The sequence below is a fragment of the Camelus dromedarius genome, chromosome 7, assembly GCF_036321535.1.
Source record: "Camelus dromedarius isolate mCamDro1 chromosome 7, mCamDro1.pat, whole genome shotgun sequence".
Classification (NCBI taxonomy): Eukaryota; Metazoa; Chordata; class Mammalia; order Artiodactyla; family Camelidae; genus Camelus; species Camelus dromedarius.
The window spans coordinates 65229395-65248419 of record NC_087442.1 but is presented as its reverse complement, the minus strand read 5'-3'; the positions used below and the strand labels follow the sequence as shown (position 1 = coordinate 65248419).

The window sequence follows — 19025 nt, the reverse complement described above, 5'->3', positions numbered from 1 at the left end:
ACTTGTTTTAATATTTCCCTTTGTACTTACTAATGTTATTTTCTATTATTTTTAATTGCAAATATACAATTGTTTTCTGCATTAAATAGGCCTTTGTGAGCTAGCCTAGAAACCTTCTGATTATTTTTATAAAGTGTTTCAGTTAAAACAAAAGCCACAAGTTCCAAATGACTAATTGGAAAGCAAACATTTGGAACATAACCTATCTGAATTTTGATCCCACTGGCTTTACCACCAAATGAGGACAAGAGCAAACCTCAGAGGAAGACTTGCTTGGTTGTTTATGTTGTTGGTGATATAGGCATGAGAGAATGAAGGAAGGTGTATCTCTATTTAACTTCTTAAATTTATGCTAGATGCTACTCATTCACAATAAAATTCCAGAAACAACAGTATTTGCCTCTAAATTTAAAAATGAATCAATAGGAAATTGAACAATTAAGTAAACCATGGACGGAAAATGATAAAGCCAGATTTCTTACTGTTGGAGTGAGAGATTATAGATAAGTAGGGAGAGAAGTATGTTTAGGGGAAAAGTGTATATATGTACATACATATATACATACACATACATACATACACACATACACATACATAGGTTAGTATACATACATATATTGTTTTCTCAGCTCAGAGAGCCTAGAAGGGCAGTGACACCCCAGTAGTAATGAGCATACTTAGCACCCATATCTTGATTTCTAATAGCATTCTCCAACAAAGGAAACCAAGAATCATTAGATAAATGCCTGATTGCCTGATTCTAGGGCTGGGCAGGGTATATACAAGATTATCCTGGAGCATCTTGTGCTAGAAAGCAAGGAAGTGCTCAAAAATACCACATTGATGGTTGTATGTCAAAGAGATACAGAAGTCAAATGAAATAGCTCCCAATGTCCAAAACTGGAATAATTTGAGCAAGAAAATATATAAAGTAGTATTGGATTATAACCCAAAGTATAAAATAAATATTCATGGGTTTATAATGATATAAATAGATGATGAATAAAGAAATAAATGAGAGGGAGGTAGTTATAGCTCAGTGGTAGAGTGCATGCTTAGCATACATGAAGTCCTGGGTCCAATCCCCAGTTCCTCAATTATAAATAAATAAATAAATAGCTTCCAATTTAAAAAATAAATTAATAATTGAGAGAATAGACAAATCTCTTGTGCAGTAAAATCCCAAATAATTTATGCAGATATTCTGCCTTCAAGGAAGGAGAACTTAACTGCCCACTCCTTAAATCCAGACTGTGCATAGTGACTTTCTTCCAAAGAGTATAATATACAAAGGGTATAATATAGAAAGGAGGGAAAAAATAGTAAATTTACTACAGAGAAACCTGACAGATACCCCTTCAGCCAGGTGAGAAAATTTAACCTTAGAAGTGATCAATTATGTTGACAATTTATGTGTTTGAAATGATGTAATAAGGATGGATATTTTCCTTTGTGGTCTTCCTCCCAAGCCCTATAACACTAGCCTGATCATGAGGAAAACATCTGACAATTCTAAGCTGAGAGACATTCTGCAAAATTACCTGACTAATACTCAAAAATGTCAGAGTCATCTTATACAAGGGAAGTCTGAGACACTGTTACAGCATAGAGAATCTAAGGAAATATGATGACTAAATGTAGTACAGTATCTGGATGAGAACCAGGAACAGAAGAGGGCATTCAGTTAAAAACTAAGAAAATATTAATAAGCTGTGAACTGTAGTAGATCATATGTATCAATATTGGTTCATTTATTTTTACAAGTTTTTGCCTAAAGGGACCTGTATCACATAAGGTTAATAAACCTTTCGTCCTTCGGGAAAAACATTGCGTTAATTTCTGCTGACCCATTCCATTGCTAATATTCACACCCAGAGTGTCCTCTTATGTTGTTTTTGTTTACTGGCTCTTGACTGTAATTCTCCCTCATATTTAATGCTCTTCAAGTATCCTTCTGACACATTTTAGTGAACAGACACCATTATCTGTGTCCCTCAAGTGATTTTTTAATCACCTATTAATATTACCTTTACCATGCCTGAACAAATGTTGTGCTTTTGGATGATAGCTGAATGGGAGGTTCTGAAAGAATGCAGTTTAAACATAACAATTTCAATTTAGCAGCATTTAAACTCATTGGTGTATATATAGAGAGAGAGTGCGGTCATCACATGCTATTTACTTTAAAACTCTAAGATGGCTTTTTTTTTCTTGTAAAATGATTTAAAACATTTACAACATAGAATGACAATTCAAAAAATGAATCAGCACTCTATTAAGTAGCAAACATATATGAATGGCCTCAAGGGAAATTTGAAAATCTTGACATAATGAGATGTAGACTGTAACTGATTGATTCTGAGCCAGGACTGAGGCCCTCACTACCATGACATGTAGGTTGGAAGACATCTGTATTTTCCTTCCATCTTACTCAACAGATGGGCATGGTAAAAGTTGGGTGTACATGGTGTGTGTATGTGTGTGTTTGTGTAAACTAGACCTGCTGTAGCATACTGAAAGCAATCCTTTACTAGAAATGTTCTGTATAACTTTTTAAAAGCAGTATTATTTTGCTGATATGTACTTGGAATGCTTAAAATGTGAACTGGGGTCCACTATACCAAACTAGATTTAGGAGATACCTTAAGGATTATCTGATCACTCATTAAATTAACATCATTCTTCTTCTTCTCCTTCTTCTCCCTCTTTTCTTTCTTTCTTTTCTTTCTTTCTTTCTTTTTTTTTTTTTTTTACTGTCTATCATTACTTATTTATTTAAAATTGTCACCTAGTTTGTGGTTATCGCTATATCCTGTTAATAAGGGGTGTGATTTCATTTCACAAAATATTACTTTTATAAGGCTTCTTTCCCAGGCTGTGTCTCAGCCTCATTTAGTACTTCAAAGAAAATTAGAACATTTCTTTTAAAACATAGAGTTTTATTTAAACTACTACCTAATTAAAAAAAAATAGAGCAACAGAATCCTTATTAAAGAGGTTGCTGGAAATTCTTCCTTGTTTTTAGGTATTAACTAAACTCTATATCTAGTCATAATGATAATTCCAAATGCTTACATGTGATATATATCCCTAGAAATTTGGGTAAAATATATAATGACATCAGCATCTGTATGGCCTTCAGGAGTGTCATTTCTGTTAGTAGGAGAAGCTAGCTAGCACTTGAAAGAATCACCTATCTAGAAGAAGTTTTAGGCTGTATCAGTGTTACTCATTTTTGCTTTAATTCATTGTTCATAGATTTATTCAATTAGCCATTGCTAGTTCAATTCCCTCTGCCAAAACACCTTCCTCTCCTATTGCATCTCTCAAAATTTGGCCCATCTTCCAGGATTTAGATTAAATGCCATTTGCCATTAAGTTGACCTAATCCTCTCAGATATTTATGATCTCTCCTTCTTCAGAATGCTAGTCATTTTTAATATTATCTTTTCCAGGTTTTCTTATCTTTTACCTTGACTGACAGTTGTTTCTGTATGTGTCTTAGTACCACCTTTAGCCTGTCTCTCCTGGAGACAACGATCTGCCCATTTATCATCCCTAGCCTCACCTGACACAGGTCACTAGGCCCTCCATGTAAGGTGACTGACCACAACCTTATGTTTCCACCCAGTTTTGTAAACATGTGTTCTTCCTACTCATGTCCCTGCTCTGTCCTTAGTCTTTCTTCTCCAGTCCTCTTGCTTTGAGCATCTATTATTTCTAGGATGCTCCCTGTACGTCTAATCCTAGCTAATCCTCTACTCATTTCCTAGCCACAAACCTTAGAGCCTTGGGGGAAGACACTAATCCCACAGATTTTAGACGAAAGTGGGGAAGTGGGATTTGTCCTTTAAATCAAAAGCATATGGGTGCCAGCTCCAAGTATGCATGAACAGGAAGAAAGATGGAAGGAAGACTGGGTGAAAATGGGCACAGAAAAGACTATTCCATTGACTGGAATCACCATGGGGTGAGTGAGTTCTTCCTCATGAGATAAGAAGAGCAGAGGGGTGGATATTATTTTTGAACTTACCTGCTAGTAAGAAATACCTGACAGACGTGTAAAAACATAGATTTGGGAGACCTACCCTAAGCCAAGCCAATCATAGTCTGCTGAGGAAGGAGTCTAGAAATCTGATTTTAAGAAGTTCCAGAGTGATCCCTAAGATTGGTTAATTTTGAGAAGCCCTGGATAAATTGACAGTTATGTCACAGAAATATAAAATGTCAAGACCAGAGAGAGGGAACAATGTTTGCCCTCATCCCATAATATGGGATAATTGGGCTAAAAGCTGGGGCACAGAGCAAAGTCTTAATGCAGAGTGCTGTGGCTTCCTAAATGAGCCTGCATTAACTCTGCTGGCTTCAAATGTTTCTCAGTAAAATAAGAGTAAAAAGGCTTTTACAATAAGACTACAAAGATTTTTGTTAAATATGTTTAACCATTAAAGAAAACATGTTGGAAACTATGAGATATTTTCTTCTTCTGAAGCCATCATTCACCATTAGTATTTAGCCATAGGTTTACTTTATTCTCTCTTCTGCTCTGAGCTTCTCAACCTATGGGATGGGGACTTGAAAAGATTATTTGAGTGACATCATATGGAGAAATCATTTCAATCAGTTTTAGAACAAAGCCAATAGTTTATACTTTAGAAACTACCCATTTATTTTTAGAGACTCATCCTAGACTGTTCCCTATCTGATAAAATTTAAACAGCTTAACTAAAAGTTTTTTATAAAAATAACACATATTTCATAATATTAGTATTGAAATGTTTCATACCAGTGGTATGGAAAGTTGCTCTCTCTATTTTAACCTAAAGAGTAGCATGTTTCATGAGGATGTTAGAACTGGAAGAAAGTGATATAATTAATTTTTCATAATTTTTTATTGATTTTTTTTCAGTTGGATTTATAATCTGGACTATTGAAAGAGAAAAGTGTGGACAAGGGCAATTTATATATAAAGAACTTTTCATAACCTGTTTTGTAGTTTCTACTGCTTTGATTATTATTTCTCCAATAAAGAATTCTATTTCTCATTCAGTGCACACAAAAATTAACTGTTATCAAAGTATTTTTATTGCCTTATGCCTCATCTAGTTGATATTTTTCTTAAGTAAAGAATGAATATCTGTTTGAAATTAAAAATAGCATTTTATTCAGAACAGGGAATGAATGAATCAGTATATCAAAATGTTTTCCTTTTCATAAGAAACTGATTTAATTTTTAACATTCAATTCAAAAAAAATTACAAAGGGATACATAAAAGGGAAGTTTGACTGTGTATATTCTGAAAGTCACTTACTAAAAAAACATTTATTTCTAGATATTTTCCTTAGGAACATAATTAATATTCTATTTAGTCCAATCCCTTTGAAAATTTGTTAATAACTAGATTCTTTGTTTCATCTCTCAGTGATAAGTAATAGTAAAATATCCTTTTTAACTCAATCCATAAATGAGAAATCCCTTGATTATTCAATACTTTCATCATTTCCTTGAGTAAGAGTGAGAAATATGTTATTTGCTAAGAAAGAATCCATAGTTCTAGAAGACTCTTGGAATGGCATTGTCTTTTAACACAATCCAGTTGTCCCAAGAGGACCCAAAAAGGCAACAGGGTCTGAAGTGATTGTTATTAAATATCTTTTTACTGATTCTTTCCTAATTCAAGATATTTTCATATCCATGACATAAACAAAAATGGTAGGTAATTTTTCTGGATGATGGTGAAGGTTATTTGAGTTCCAAATACACTTGTCTTAAATATAGTTTTAAGAAATATAGTTTTATATACAGTGAATATAGGTGTCTGACTTCAGGAAAGATGCATTTGTTAAATTTGTTTTACCTTTTGGCAAGGTAATTGTAATTATGATTGATTCACATTTAATCTACAACAACAGTACATCATTAAGCAGTGGATTGTGAAAGAATAACAGGAAGATAGTTTGGTTAATTCAGTAGGTCAGTGTTCTGATCACATGTCTCTAAGGTGACCCATGGATAGATCCCCAATTTCCTGATGAAATTCTAAATAAACAATTAAATGTTGAAAAAAAAAAAACCAGCATCAAAAGAGATCCACTGACCTTGCTGGTTTCCCTTTCACCTTATAGACAGACTTTTTGCAAAAGAAGTTAATACTTCCCTGCCTTCTCTTGTTCAAGTCTTATTCACACTTCACCCTACCAGTGTGCTAAAGCAGGTCTTGGTGGTAACAAAATTTAGCTACTAATTTGCAAAATCTAATAGATCCTCTGTGATCTCATCCTCCTTGTCCTCTGTAGCATTACTGCTGCTGACTCAGGCCTTCTACTTGAAACATTCTCTTCTTCTGCATACATAGTACTATTATGTCCGTTGATCCTATATCATCTGCTCAGTACTCTCTAGGGTTCTAGTCAAGGTTCTCCTCTCTCCTCATTTTATTTTATATTATTATTTTTTAATTGAAGTGCAGTCAGTTACAATGTGTCGGTTTCTGGTGTACAGCACAATGTCCCAGTCATGCATATACATACACATATTCGTGTTCATCTTCTTTTTCATTAAAGGTTATTACAAGATATTGAGTATAGCTCCCTGTACTAAACAGAAGAAACATTTTATTTAAACTATTTTTATATATAGTGGCTAACATTTGCCAATCTCAAATTTCCAAATTTATCCCCTCCACCCCCTTTCCCCAGGTAATCGTAAAATTGTTTACTATGTCTGCAAGTCAGTTTCTGTTTTGTAGATGATTTCGTAGTGTCCTTTTTTTCTTCTTCTTCTTCTTTTTTTTTTTTTTTTTAGATTCCACGTATTTTATAATTCTCTTCTTATACAATCACACATGTGGCCATGGTCTGCATGCCAGTGACTCCTAAAACTTTACCACCAGGCTCTGAAGTCTTCCCTGCATTCTTGTCGTTCCATTTCCCTCCAGTTCCTGGATGTTCCTCAGGTTTTTCAAGTACCAGATGACCCAGATAAATTTGTTATATTTCACTCCATGCTTAGCACAGGCACACTCCTCAATAATCCCTATCCACAATGTCCAGAATTCCCATGATCTTTCAGGGTCTCTCCTCCCTACCACCACATTAGATCTGTCATCAATTTCAGTTAATTCCCATTCCAGAATGTCTCAAGTTATGAAATTGACTAAGAGTTGGGGTAAAATAAAAGTCAATGAGCATTTGCAGTAGTGGTATAAGAGGACAAGGAACGGACAGATTGGACCCAATTCTGTCTTTCTATCCCACTATGCCCCCTTGATTAATCTTCATGTATGTTTCCACATTTCTTACTGGATAATATTCAAAACTGCTAATGAGGCATGATCTTCTCCAATTCTTTTCCTAAATGCCTTACATTTGTTCTCTTTTAAATGCCATTTTATTCATGAGTATATCTTCTACTTACATACTGCTGTGCCTTTATTCATTCCATTTTCTTTCCCACAATGTTTTTCTCTTTTATTCTCTTCCAGAAACTCCTTCTTGTCTCTGCTAATTCTTTCTCCAGGGCCTCCTGTGATAGCCCACAGGAGCTATTCAGTCCTTTGTGCTTCCAGGACATGGTATTTATAGGTCTCCTGTGTCCCCTTCTTCACTAGACAAAAGCTTGCTTCCCCATCAGTCTGTCTGCAAGTCTGTGACCTCTTCAAGGAAGGAGATTCTTAGACTGTTAGCACATTCTCTTCCATAAAATTAGCACTGAATGTTAAGTAAGTGAATGATTTCTTTAAAGAATATTCACCTTAGGTAATTGTAGGGAAGGTTATTTGATTCTGCAGATTCTTTTTATGTCAATAATGGCCACACCAAATTTTCTCATGTTGAGGGTTTGAAACATGGCAGATGATGTGGACCAGCAACAAACTACCAACACCATTGGAGAGCCCCTTGGATCTCATCAGGCTCAGCCTGGATGAACGAGTCTGTGTGAAAATGGGAAATGACAGAGAGCTCTGAGGCAGGTTACATGCTTATGATCAACATCTAAATATCATACTGGGATATGTGGAAGAAACTGACAACTATAGACATTGATGAAAAAACATATGAAGAGTGTATAAATCAACAAAACAGAGTATCTCGATGCTCTTTGTCGAGGGAGGCGGTGTTGTGTTAGTTGCCCTGCCATTGCAAGTTGGCTGAAACAAAGAATTTATCCTGCGTGGAAAATAGAAGACTTTGTATAACTGCCGCTTTAAATGGAGAAGATATTCAAAAGAGAAACCTACATACATTTTGATATTAAGAAATGACCAAGAATTCCTCCACTCCTGAAATAAGTTGATTTGCTGATAACTTAGAAATTCTTAATCTAAATTGCATTTTAATTTTTCTCCAAGTCTTCCAATAACTGTGATCATCGAGATGCAGAACTCTTTTTCAGGAGTTGATTTGCTCCATTGCTTTTTCAGACAATTTCTGGGTTTTTATTCTTTAAATTAAACTTGATGTTTCCTTTTTTGATTAAAATTTTTGTCTCGTGTGTAGTCCCAGTTACTCGTTTTTCCTATTTGTTGTAACATAAACTGAGTATAGCATTTGGTATTCTCTTAGTCCCTTAGATCATAACAAATGGTAAAGGCTCAATAAAGAACATTTCACTAGAAATGTAGTTTTTGTCATAAGGGAGACTATATACTTCTGTTCAGTGCAGGCTATTAGCTCTGTGATGCTAACAGTGCAGAAGCATTTGTTCATTCATTCAACAAACATTTACTGAGAACCTGAAGCAGCTGTAATATGCATGATATAAATGAAAGAACAATAGACAATTCATCTTTTAAAAGATCTTTTCTAGGTTTTAGTTGTTAAGTTCTACACAAGGAGCAATCTTCTATTGCTAACATAGCTAACATAGCTGAGTGAGGAGAAAGCAAGACTCCATAGTTACTCATTCCTAGAGCACTTTATGGGACCCTATGGCCAATTCTGTTGTCCATTGGTCCATTGTTCCTTTGAAGATCCTGTCTGTGAATCCAGTCTTTTAAATCCAGTGTTTATATAACATTCCTGGGAAGGGAATGCAAATAGAAGAGAAATGACCTTCTAACAGAAGCTCACACACTCGAGCGACACCTAAGGTAGACAAGAAAGGCGATAATTGCCTACTTCTCTACCTACGTCCATTTCAATGAAATGGGAAGAGAGCATCGTTACTACTTCACATTCTACAAAGATGAACCATTTCCCACTTTCATTTGTAAATATGAGGGAAGCAGCAAGAGGCTGATGTGATGAGACGAGAACTGGTCCAGAACCCAGAGGATCTCAATTCCAATACAGCCTGCAGTGGCAAATCCCTTCTCTTCTCAAGGATCTGCAGGTTCTCACAGTGTCTTCCAACAATGGAGCAAAACATGTGGTGTCCCAGAAAGCACATTTCTACTCTTGTGAGTTCCTTTTGCCAGCTAATTCCAGGAAAGGTGAGCAGATGTACCATGAAACATTAGGAGATGATTTTTACACTGACTCAGAGAAGTAGTAGTTTAAAAGGAAACCATTTAATTTATAGACAAAGAGAAATGTTTTTTAATGAATAACTTTTACAAACTGTTGTTCTATAGATAACAGATTTACTGTGTCACCAGCCACAATAGCCAATTTCTTTGAATCCAAACTAGGATTTTAAAACATACAAATTTGATTACATGTAAATCTCCTCTAAGCAACTATCGTATAAATGATTTTTGAGTGTAATGTATAGATGGGGCCATAATGTTTGAGTTTAGTGCTTAATTTAGTTAAGCTAGAAAGTAAACATAGAAAGATATAATGAGCTTCATGATGAATGACTGTTTACAGATATTATTTTGGAAATTCACATGCAAAATCTAGTATTTTACAACTTGACTATTTTCCTTGCACAATGTGTTTGCATTTCTCTTGCTTTCCTAATTATTGAGCAATTACTGTGTTCAGGTCTGTGTTAATCACTTTGCATGCATACTGCATTATCTCATTTAGTTATAACATAAAACAATTGATGGGAGTATTGTGAAAACACTTTATTGATGATAAAAGTAACACAAAAGATGAAGTCTGTTGTTATAAATACTCTAAAAAGAGACTGGAATCCATGGTTATTTACCTCCAAGTGCCACGTTCTTCACATTATATTGACACTGCCTTTCATAGACTTGAAAGCCCTTAGATGGTATTCAGGGAACCTAATCTGCCACCACCTTCTCATCTCATATTGGAGGATATCTTCAGTCTAGCTCTGAACAATAAACAATTGGCTGAGAAAAAAGGAAAGTGAGCCAAATGTGCTGTCAGGAACAATACAGTCATAAAAAAGGTAGAGGTGAATGAAGCCAACAACTGTTAAAAAATCAACTGATCACACTACTCTCTATATAGACACAACTGGAGTCCATGCTGATACAGAAGTTAACTCAGTTCTCAAATGTGAATTCTGTCTAATTCTCAAAGTGTTTTCAGCAGTGATTTGAGGCATAGTGATTGCACAAGATCACAAATTACAGTTGCTTTCACACTGCTGTCCTGTACTTTTTTCCAAATCCTTATCAATTGTCAGAGGCCAGGGTTAAGGTCAGTGGATATACCACCAGATGCATTTCAGTTTCATTCTTAGAGTAATAGCTCACTATTTGCTATCTGGGGAAGTGTTCCTAGACTATAAAAGCACAGAAAAGGTGTATATGATTTAATCTGAGGTTCACTAGCTTCTTTAAGATGCAGACATGTAACAAAGTTCCCCAAAGGAGAAAGAGCCAGGGTTGAATATGGGAATAAGTCACAGCAGAGGTAGCCCAGACATGTGATTTTGAAAAGCTTATAATACCTTTTGTTGTTTCGCTGGACATTGTGCAGATATTTTGGAAGAGTATGCTTCACTTTGCCAGGTTCAAAATTCTGTGGGATAATTTTTGATCTGGAAGTTACCCAGTACATGTAAGAGCTGTGACAAATTGGCAGAGAGAAGATATTGGCAAATCTTTTACATACAATTCCTAGAAACTGCAGGGTTATATGACCAGCAGACAGAATGACTTCCAATCATAATGTTTTAGGACCAGACTGAGTCATTTAGCATCAAGTCCTTCAATTTATTGGTGAAGAAACTAAGGCTCGAAGAAGTTCAATGACTTGCCTGAAGTCAAATCAGTGTCAGAAGCAGAATGGAATCTGAATTTTCAGATTCAAAGCCAGGTACTGTATTAAGCACCTCACTCACCTCATGCTGCCTCTTGTATTAATCTACCTCTGCCCTGCAAGTTTAATGCAGTTATTCAATCTAGAAATAGTGTTCTGTTTTCATAGCTAGAATATCAGTCATATGGATGAAATCCCATTCATTAATGGTGCGAATTCAATTCCAATCTTTTATGTTTAAACACATGGTAGAGTCCACTGAGATTGACTATGAATACCATTGTCTTAGAAAGAGAGATTTTGTGTGGCTATTCTGTAAAGGGAGTTTAATGCATAAATTTGAATGTTCAGTTTACCAAGTAGTTAACCAGGTAAGAGGGGTTATGCAATATTATATAAAATAAGGTGAAAATTAAATACTGAATAAATTTTTAAAAAGTATATCAAAACAATTCAAAAATATTTTCATGGTAGACAAGGATTGGTGGATTTGTCAATGGTAATATCTGCTTAGAGAGTTTTAAATATATTAGGAAAAGCAATTTAGTGAAAATTAAGTGAGCTATAAACAGCACATCATAAATTAAAAAAATTTATTTTTTTTTAAAAAAATAAAAAAGAGTTGATATAAAACTGACCTATTTAGGAAAGGATGAGTTTTGTTTGTTTCTCTTCTGGAGTTGGTTATATATTTTGAGAAGAATATTTTTTAAAGTTTGGGCTCCCATGGATAATTTAGTCCTTTTTTATATGAAGTGTGATCATAAAATTAAGGAAACACATATAAAACAGTTGAATTACACAAGGAATGCAAGTTTATATTATGAAGCTGTGAGCCTTGTTGATTTAAATGGTTTCTGGTTTTGGGTATTTTTTTGTATCGTTGTTGCAAGATTATTTTGTATTATGTTAGGCTGTAATTGCGTTATTCATCGGAATGAATTGTATAATCACAGAGTGTGGTGATGGCATGCAGGTAACCATGACAACTACTATTGTTCCCATCAATTTTTGCTTTATGCAGCAGTGAATATTTTTAGTGACTCTATTATTCACTCTTTTAAAATTTGGAACTTAAATTATAAGTCATTTCCATTGAAAACAAAAAGTCTTGCATAATTTTATGTAGTGTTTCCTCCTTCTAGATATTTGAGTATGGAATACTAAAAAGGAAGCTTGGGGCAAAACTCTAATTTAAACAAATTGTCTATCAGTGGTGCGACTTGTTTCTTCATTTCCCAGGCTATAATATTTACATTTCTTAAAATTTCTTTCTAGCCTTGCTCTCATATGGTCATTAGTTTACCTCCTATTCTTTATTATGAGATTGCTAAAATCTTTCCCTTCTGGCCCATTCACACAAACACCAGGCTTTCACCACTCACACCTGGATCACTGAAATGGCCTTATGACTGGACTTCACATCATTTTTAACATTCTTGGTGACTCCATCTCTTCTTACGAACTCTTTTGGCCTGATTCCATGCCCAGGTAGCATCTTTCCTATCATCACAAAAAGGTTTCTGTAACTCGGCATTTCTCCTAGTGCCAGAGATTGCTGTGAATAGAAAATAATTTTTTTCTGGAGCATGATGGCTTCACAAAGCACTGAGTGACAGGATCCTTGGAGGCTTGGTAGTGTGTCTTGTAGATTTTTTTCATTGTTGTTCTTTTGATAGTTATGAACTCTTTTCTGAGCAAAATTACAAGGTCAAGATCAAAGGTAATAGTACTGTTGAAATACTTCTGAGTGTGTGAATTAAAGTGTAAATAAACTATTGCTGTTAATTTTGATGAGTCGAATTATTTTTCTCAGGCTAATATTAACAAAATACTCAAGATAACAAATAAAACTCTTCAAGTGAGATTTTCTACTGAGGAAAATTTACTTAGTTATGGCAGATGTAAACTACTCTACTCCGTATAGGAAAACTGCTCATAAATTCTAGAGCCACAGGTTCAATCTGAAAGCAGTATTTTGATCAAAGGAATAGAGTTTAATAATCAAAAGTTACATCAAATATTTCAAAGTCTTGATGCATGTCTTAAAACGTGTGAAATGTTTCCAGACATAACACTAATAAAATTCTCCTTTCTTCCCACAACCTCTTCCCTTCAGACCTGCAACATTCACTCCTCCACCAGTTTTGAGTCTTACTTACTTTTTTCCTTTTCTGTTCCACATTTTTTATTATGTAAACATACCCAGCAGTTCCTCACAAGGCATAATTTAGGGAACAAGAGAGAAAATTGGACTAGATATTCTCTTTGGCAGAATGAACAACAAGAAAAAACAAATTGTTTTCAGTCACAAAAGTAACTTTTTAAAAAAGTATTTGTTTATTAGTGTATTATTTATTTAATTATTTTATTCTGGTGGCCGGGGGTGGGGTGGTAATTAGGTTTGTTTATTTTTAGTGGACCTTGTGCATGCTAAGCACATGCTCTATCACTCGAGCTATACCCTCCCCCTAAAAGTAACTGTTTTTGTAACTGGATTTTTGAAAGACATGTTTGTAAGAACATATATATCATGCTATAGTAGAACAGACTGCTGGAATTTGGCAACAAATCCTTTGGATATAAAAGGGGCTCAGGGCAAGAGCACTTGGTTCTAGGTAAAATAATGATTTTTTTTACACGATCTTTTCCTAATCTCCCAGATTACAATCCAGAGAGGTCTCAGTCTTTTTTTCCCTTTTTTCATCTATTAAACCAATATTTCTTCTCTGCTTAACTTCCTATATTTGAAGTGCCTTTTATCATGGATAGGAGATGCATACATTTCATTCTTGAGACACTTTATATTTTATCTGGTCATATAATAAAAGTATCCAAAGAATGCACAATAACTTTTTATAAATCAGATTTGAAACCTATTCATTTGGATGTTGTGAAGGACCATTATTTTACTTGTTTGGTGTTCCATCTTTTATGGAATAATACTTTGAAAATGATAACAAAATTAGTTAAAATAATTAGTAATTATTTTGTTTATATTAATAATTATATAACAAAAATTACATGTGGCTGGATGTCATGGCCATATCAATTTCTAAACAGTTACATCCAATAGTCTATACTCATCTTGTATAAGCCAAGAGTAAGATGAAAGGCAACAAAAAGTTCTAATAAACCTGCAAGCTCTGCTAACAGATTCCACAGAGAGGCAAGTTTTTCAGGAGAAGCTTCTCAGATATTTGATTCACCTGAGCTCCCCTGGAAATGTAGATCTTTTGACTTAAAAAAAAGTTTTCCTTATGTGCTAACAATGTCACCACAGGCCATTAAACACTTACATACAAAACGGTGCCCTTCTTAATGACCGGGGCAGCCCTGCATGGGGGCAAGAGGCTTGGCCAGCAGTGGAAGCATGTGTCTGTCTCAGTTGCCTTCTGGCTTGAGTGCCTCTGGGCCAAACCTGATTTTCAGCACTAGCTGCAGCAGCTGTCTCATCTATCCCTCCTTCTGACTTCATTCCAACCCCCACGTCCTTTTAATTCCTTCTCAGTCTTCATAGGAGGGGGAGGGGAGCTTGGCAGTCTTTGGAGGAAAAGGTAGCTTACAGTGGATGAAGCACAGTTTTTTTAAAGTAAGATTTTATATGGGAACTAGAGGCATCCCTTCACCTGCTGTGGATGCTAAATGAGCTTCCATCTTACTTACATTTTGCAAAATGTCCTCTTATTGTTAACCAAATTTATGTTTATCTTTAGTCAAGGTCACAAGGTTGGGGTGGGTATTGGGGTGGATTTTCCAGGTTTAGGGAACTCTTTAAGAAGTAAGCAGTCTTTGAATGTGTTATATAAAGTTATCTATGATACAAATAAAACGTATATATGTTTTTTCATTTTTTTTATTGAAATATAGTCAGTCTGCAATGTGTCAATTTCTGGTATTACAGCATAATAAAATGTATTTTAAAAATAAAATTAAAATATTTTAATGCTTTTAAAAACTTCAAGGATATAAATATTTGAAAGCATTAAAATATTTAGACAAAGCAGCTGTATAGAAGCAAGTAAATAAAGGAGAGACTTGGATATTAAAACCAGCTAAAAAGAGAAACTTAAAGAGATATAGGCAAGTGGGGATGTTGAAATACATTTGCTAATAAATATAAAACTAGTTAATAACCCATAGCACAATAAAATGTTTTCTAGAGAAGGGGAATCAGTTGTATATTAAGTGAAATTTACTTGCATGGCTCTGGGCAATAATTATTTGCATGACAAGAAGTTCTGTACAAATTAACTTCAATTTCTACAGTAGTCTAGTTAATGGAAAATTAAAGATACCTATCCCTATTGAGAGCTTCTCATTAGCTTTCCACCTCTCTCACTCTCCACATTCTCACCTGTACCGAATGACCTTACCTTCTACTTAAGAAGAAATATTGAGACCACCTGGCATCCTTTCCCACCTGTGTTTCTACCTTCCACTGACAACACTCTCAAATCCACGTAGCTCAGGAGGACAAGCTTTTCTTTCTCTTTCAAGTAAACCCTTCTCTTTTCATCTGCACCTCCTTGAGTCTATCCCAGATTTAGCCTCTCAGTATTTTCAGTTTTCCTCTTCTAATGACTATTTCCTTCCTTCCTTTGAACGTGCTGAAGTCTCTCTCACACTACACATTTTTTCCTAGCTCGGCTACCTCCTCACCGTCAAGATAGTTCTCCTTCATTTACCTGCCGAACTCCTGGATGACCAGTCACCATCCTTGCTGCTTCTACAAGGTAACTGCCTACTTTATTATTGAACTTTGGGGGTTTGAGGTTCACCTTTGCCTCGCCGTGTTACTAAAAATCGTTCTCAAACATTATCCTTTAGTATCAGAATTCTTTCGCAAGTCCTATAGTATTGGCATTTTCATTCTCAGTTTTTTTTTCTTCCATCTGTGATTCAGCCTTTTCTTGGTATCTGCTTTCTCCTTGCCACTCTCTGTCTCGTTATTACAGCGTTTATTGTAAAGGCTCTACCCTTGATTCCTGATCATTCTCCAAATATGATCCATACTTATAATTTAATTGTTTTAACTATTGAACCAAAAATACCTCCAGGATGATCCTCTCCAATTCAGTCACATAATTACAGTTGCTCACAAGATAAATATTTCTCACAGCAAATTCAGTAGGTCTCAAACTGAAAACGCTGTTATCTCTTCACAAATGGAGTTCCTTTTAGACCAAACTAGTTTCAAACAATGTTAAAACATTTTCCCAAATCACATGGGAAAAAAAGATTTTCATTAAATTCCCAATTCGCAGTTATTGAATCTTACCAGTGTTACTGAATGTTATTTCCCAAATTTGTCGTCCTCTGCGGATCTATCACCAAGTCATTAGATTGGTATTATATTTATTGTTTTTGTGTGTACACATATTTTGCTTCCAAAATAGATTATAAACCACCTGAGCAAAAGGATTATACCTCTTTTTCTTGAACAGTTTGAGTAATTAACAAATAATAAAAACTATTAATAATATAGTGCAGAACTTTATAATTTTCAAAGCACATTAAGATTTCTTAATTTAATGGCTGAAGCTCAGAGAGGTCAAGGGATATTGCTCAAGGTTTCAAAGCCTGTAAAGGAGAGAGACAGAACAGGAAATTGTATTGCCTGAATTCGCATTCAGTGTTTTTTCATTACAATATTCATCTACTGTTACGGAAACGACAGGTCAGTCAAGAAACAAGCACCACTCGGAGGGTTGGAGTACTCAGATGTATTACACCGGCTGGCTCAGAGGGGCTTCTGCTCCAAAGCTCTGAGCACCTTCAAGAAGTGCACATGAGGTTTTATATGGTAAAGTACAAGCTTGGGGTATTCGGCCAATAGGCATGGAACAGCTTTAGCAGCATTATCATCACAAAAGTGGAGGCAGGGAGGCAGCAAACCAACATTCCAAAGCCAGATATGTATCTTTGAAAACCCAGCTGGCTAGAAAAAAACATGAACAGCAAACCAACACTAATTAACCTAGATTTACAAGTTAGTCTAGCAGAACTCAGATCAGTATTCCAATACTTAGATTTGTGAGTTATCTTGTTAGACCAGCCCAGCCTCTCCTTCACATTCCTACTTGTGAGTTATCTTGTTAGACCACCCCGGCTTTTCCTTCACATTGCCACTTACTCATCTAGAATGATATAAGCTAGGAAAAATGTAAATTCATTTTTAATTGTTAATCCAAAGCTAGGAGTTACTAATTTTTTCTTAGTATAGAGATTCTCTCTCTCTTTTTCTTTTAATATTCAGGTAGCAGAATTCCTGGAGAAGGAAAGGAGGGAGGGTTCCTAGAGTAAGAAACATTTGGAAACTTGAGAAGCTTCTGCATTAACTGGGCAACATTTGCTTACTGAAAATAAAGTCTTCTCCAAAGCATTTAATAGGATTTTTTCACTCCTCTCTGGAAAAGCAAGATTTTTGTTGGTGTTATTCACTTCCTTTTCCCACCCAAAATAGTGAGAGCAAATATCTTTGCTGTAAAGAGTTGCATCTTATAAAACACTCTCTTTTAAGGGCTACATTTCTCATCCACCATCAGGGAGCTAACGTTATCGTGTGTTTCAAACCAGAGTCGAAGGCTGTTGAAAGGTCATATACAGTTTACAGCTTTCTTAATCCCACTTTGGAACATGTTTCTCCTATAAAATGTTAGATTTTGATTGCTTTGCTTTTTCACAGGAAGACTCTAGGATGTTCTGTTGTACAGAGATAATTTATTACTGGGAAAAAGGTTTTGATAAAGTAGAAATATAGTTATTTCAGTATTTTGTCCCAAGAGTATAAGATTTTATCAGAGACAGGTAATTTTAAATTAGTCATGCTCCTGAGAGCAATTAAGAGAGAAGAAAGGTGGGTATTAGAAAGCTAGTACTCCGTATTAAAAAATCTCTAGCTGGTGAATAGTTGACTTAAAAATTAAGCATTAACTGACCATACTTAAAAAAAAAAAAGAAGCATCGAATCTACCAGCATGATCCCTTGTTTTATCATGATGGTGGACAGCTAGCATCTATGCACTGGGAGGGCCCCCTTTGTCTAAAATGTACCTTCCTTTCTGCACTTTAATCTGAGAATCTTAATTGTCAGACTGTATCTTAGTGATGCAGGAAAACAGATGTGGGACGTGAGGAGGGCTGTGTCCCAGGCTTCGGTTGAGCCCCTGGGACGTGCCCACCAAGTGTGGGTCCTTGGCTTAGCGCAGGAAAGAATTCAAGAGCGAGCCACAATTGAGTAAAGGTAGATTTATTCAGGGAGACACATCGAAAGGCAAGAGAAAGGCCACGAGGTGTGGGGGTTGGGTGCTCAGATTAAAAGTAGGTACACACTCCATAGACAGAGTGCGGGCCGTCTCCAACTGGTAGAGAGGCGGCTGTGAGGCACCGTGTTGCTAGTTTTTTTGGGTGTAGTGGCTTCATATGCTAATAAGTGGAAGGACCAGTCTAAGTAGCCTGGGGAAGGGATTGGGATTCCCAGGAAGTTGGCCATTTCCCACTCTTTAACCTTTTGTGGCTAGCCTTTGGACTTCCATGGTGCCTGTGGGCGTGTTATTTACCATGTTAATACATTACAATGGGCGTATAATGAAGCTCAAGATCTGCTAGAAGTTAAATCTCTCATCATCCTGAGCCTCAAGGCCTACTGGGGGTTGAATCTTTTACCATTTTGATGTTAATTGCTGTAGTATTCCTTGAATGGTTGTGCCCTGACCTCTTCCATCCTGTCTCGTTAGGTTTCCCTTGTTATTTTGTTTTAAGTTACTTTATTTTTTCCTAAAATTCCAGGTTGTTTATGAAAATCTAATTTAAGTATCTCTGCTTGATTTTGCTCTGAATATTATTGATGGGGGCACAGGCCTGTGGCATGGTGTTTTCTATAACTTTCTAAAGAG

At 35.5% G+C, this 19025-nt stretch overlaps 1 protein-coding gene and 1 pseudogene across 1 annotated transcript in view; both read left to right on the top strand.

Moving 5' to 3' along the window:
• ZNF804B (zinc finger protein 804B) overlaps positions 1–19025 on the top strand; it is a 451467-nt gene that overhangs the window by 197931 nt on the left and 234511 nt on the right. The window lies entirely within an intron of this gene.
• Positions 6827–8608, top strand: LOC116153974 (U6 snRNA-associated Sm-like protein LSm3; annotated as a pseudogene).